Source organism: Silurus meridionalis, chromosome 2 (genome assembly GCF_014805685.1).
Source record: "Silurus meridionalis isolate SWU-2019-XX chromosome 2, ASM1480568v1, whole genome shotgun sequence".
In the NCBI taxonomy this organism is placed as follows: Eukaryota; Metazoa; Chordata; class Actinopteri; order Siluriformes; family Siluridae; genus Silurus; species Silurus meridionalis.
In genome coordinates this window covers 28,946,057-28,950,175 of record NC_060885.1, presented here as the reverse complement: position 1 = coordinate 28,950,175, position 4,119 = coordinate 28,946,057, and positions in this window count along the sequence as shown.

Genomic DNA, 4,119 nt, shown 5'->3' with positions numbered 1-4,119 from the left:
TCTTCGGCCGTCTTGTACTTCCTGCTTTCTGCTTTGTAGGAACTGATGTTCGTGCTTCCTGCTGCCTGAAGTCCATTGAGGGGATCATCAGCAGCACAATGTAGCACAAAGTTAGTTCTTGGAAGATCATTGAAACCATCACGCATCAAATACCAACACTAATGTCTTCCCAATGGTTCATTATAGACGTGTCCCCAAACTTCCCACAGTGTTCAAGGTGTAAGGGAGCTTTAGGGACACTTTAAAGCTTTAGGGACACTTCCTAAATGCATGCTGTTCACTACGTAGGCTCACTTACAATTGGGTCATTATGAAAAAGCTGTTGGCTGAGTGGCCATCGATATCGAACCTCATCATTATGAGGGACGTGTCCCAAACCACACACTGTTCACCGAGAAGACAACTGTAGCAGCAACACCTGCATTGTGTTTTTTTTAAAGGACGTGTCCCAAATGCTATGGAGTTCACTATATTTGCTGCAGAATCGCTCTTAAGAATGTCTTACTTTGCTTCATTAGGGACCTGTCCCAAACCACTTAGAGTATGTTCACTACTATGCCACATAAACTTTATTCTAAATGTCTCTCCGCCTTCAGCTGACTTGGATACGCTCCAAACCGCATCACCGTTATCTGGGACATACCGGTAATAATGTTTAGGCACCCTATCTCAGTCCAAATGAGATGTGCCCCAAACCTCATGAACGAGCCCGTCTGACCACTTTCTCAACCGCAGACCGTGCTCACTATATAGGCCACTGGATGCTGCATCCCAAATCGCAAACCTTTAGTTCATAGTGATCTTTGAGTGCTGAGCTGGACCGTTGTATTGAACTACATTGTACTACATTTCCCTCACAGGTATGGACGTGTCCCAAATCACACACGGTTCCCTACACGGGTCAGGAGTTGAGTGCATTATAGGTGTTTAGGACACATCCGTTACATACAGTTAGAGCAAGGTAGTGTAGTGAAACTGTGGTAATATTGGAGCATAAGGGTCACGTGAACACACACAAAGACAGGAGACATTTCAGGGTGAAACGGTTGCCTTGACAACAACCACTGGCTCCCAGGTTGCCTGGGAATGTGTGATGTCAATGCAAAGCAGTTTCTTTCTCTTCACTCCTTTTTCTGCTGCTGCTGATACAGATCTGGGTGGTGTGTGTGTGAGAGTGTGTGTTTATAGTCACATACACATGCAGAAATGTTCTACGTGTTTTGACATCAAGGAGATAAGCAGAAACACCTGGGAAGAAGTAGTCAGAGTGACTTGTGCCCATTGGTTTTGGAGGTGAAGGAAACCGTGATTACAAGAATGTGTGCTTTGCGTCTGACGCCTCCAGACAACAAACGTGTCCCTCTGTCCACACAGCGTGTAATGAGGCGTATCGCTTAGTGGATTTACCCATCAGCATACACTATTTTGGGCAAATCTATTGGAACACCTGCCATTTCCATCCATATGTGGTGGTTCTCCAAACAGTTACCGCAATGTTGGAGGCACAACCGTACAAGATGTCTGAATACATAAGAAGGAAACAATATCAAACCCCTGTGCAGGAAGCCAGCTCCATTAACCTTTACATGGGTTGGGAGTGGAAGATCTGCTGCTTTAAGAGCTCCATCCCTCAACCCTAATAAACACCGTTGAGGTGAATTGGAACCCTGATTGCATCCTCACCTCACTACATCAGTACCTCCCTATATAATCTTACACTAATCTACACAAGCAACTCCAAAATCTAGTGGAACATCTACCCAGAAGAGCGGAGGTACAACAGCGAACATGGACTCATTCAAAAAGCGCATTTTGCTCTGTTTCATCTTGTACTGTATTCGTTAGTGCAGAGAAAACGTAGGCAACTGGTTTGTTGGGACTTTGGGAAAATTGAAAGAGGCACTCACACTGGAGACTCCTTCCACAAACCAGAATTTATTTCCACTATGCATTTAAATAGCCTGTGTCTGATTTGCTTTTATAACACGCCGTTCCCGTCCCATCACAAGGCATCCTGAGGTTGTTCCAGCCCCAGTCACGTCCCACCTTATGAAGATTGTGGACCTTTAAAGAAGTAGGTGCCGACCCCGCAAACATCCGGAACCATCTAGAGACGCACCAGTGCCAATTGGATCCCACTTCATGTGGAGTTTTGACACTGGACCTCCTTGAGTGTTTAAAGGCTCTGGCATGGAGAAGCTGGTATTGGATCTGTGATGATCTCAAATGTTGAGGTATTTTTTGAGTTGCTCAGTAGCTCCTAGTTTTATAACCATAATGACTGTAAAAGACTGTAGAAAGAACATTACTTATAATCTTACACTCCATCGCTCATGTTAGTTCACACTCTCCAGTGTTCTGTATTGTTTAAAGATTTATGATCACACTCTTGATGTCACCCAAATGAGGATGGGTTTCCCTTTTGAGTCTGGTTCCTCTCAAGGTTTCTTCCTCATTACATCTAAGGGAGTTTTTCCTTGCCACAGTCGCCATGGCTGCTCATCCCGGATAAATGCACACCATTCACCTTAACTAAATTCTGTAAAGCTGTTTTGAGACAATGTCTGTTGTGAAAAGCGCTATACAAATAAACTTGACTTGACTTGACGCCACAAAACGCCGTCTTAGCCGCAAACGAAAAAATTTCCAGTGAGCAGGTCGGGGCGTGACCCAAGTCAAATCAGGGAGGTCAGAAAAGAAATGCTATAAACCCAACCTCGTGGTGTTTCACCAGACGAGGCTTAACAGACCTGCTTTATAAAAGGTTATGAGAACGTGGAAAAAAATAGCTTCAGAGTAATTGGGACTAAAGTGAAGGTTATTTTTGTTAAATATATGACTGTGTTCCATACTATGAACCGAATTAAATTTGAACTGAAGAAACTGCGTACTGCAATTAGTGCCAATTATAAACCGTGGTGTGAGGGATAAAGAATGAAACATCTCAAATCTCTCACCAGTCCGAATCCTGAACAATTTGTCTCCTTCTTTGTTCCCTTTTTTCAGGACTCAGTGTTTGTTTGTGTGTTTGCCAGCCCACTTACAGCTTTCTATTTAGATCTCCACTATATTATCTCTTCCATTCATCGTCTTTTCTCCTCTGAGCTGATGGGAAGAGATGTGCTTTATATAGAAGCCATATATATATATATATATATATATATATATATATATATATATATATATATATATATATATATATATTTAAAATTATCTGCAAAAAATCTGATACATTAAAACTGTTGCACTTCAATTTGTAGACTGTGATGAAAATGTATATAAATTAAACTGTTAGAGTAGTGAGGAAAAGAGTGCAGGCAGGGTGGAGTGGGTGGAGAAGAGTGATAGCAGGAGTGATTTGTGATAGAAGGGTATCTGTGAGAGTGAAAGGGAAAGTTTATAGGACTGTGGTGAGACCTGAGATGTTGTATGGTTTAGAGACAGTGGCATTGAGTAAAAGACAGGAGGTGGAGCTGGAGGTAGCAGAGCTGAAGATGTTGAGGTTTTCGTTGGGAGTGATGAGGATGAACAGGATTAGAAATGAGTTTATTAGAGGGACAGGGCATGTAGGACGTTTTGGAAACAAGGTGAGGGAGGCGAGATTGAAATGGTTTAGACATGTGCAGAGATGGGACATGGGGTATATCGGTAGGAGAATGCTGAGGATGGAGCCACCAGGAAGGAGGAAAAGAGGAAGGCCAAGGAGGAGGTTTATGGATGTGGTGAGGGAAGACATGCAGATGGGTTGAAAGAGACAGATGTAGAGAACAGGGGGGAATGGAGACCGATGATCCGCTGTGGCGACCCCTAATGGGAGAAGCTGAAAGAAAAAGAAGAAACTAAATATACTATAAAATTTAGATGGATGGATAGAAGGACGGATGGACAGATGGACACCTTAAGTGAACATGCCAGTGTGTCCAAAGTGTCAATATTTTGTATGAGCACGATTTTTATCTAGTGCAGCTTAATCATCCTGGGCATGGACTTCACCAGAGCTGCACAGTTTGTTGCTGGGATCCTCTTCCACTCCTCCATAATGACATCACAGAGCTGCTGGATGTTAGACACATGGCGCTTCTCCACCTTCTGCTTGAGGATGCCCCACAGATAGGGTTC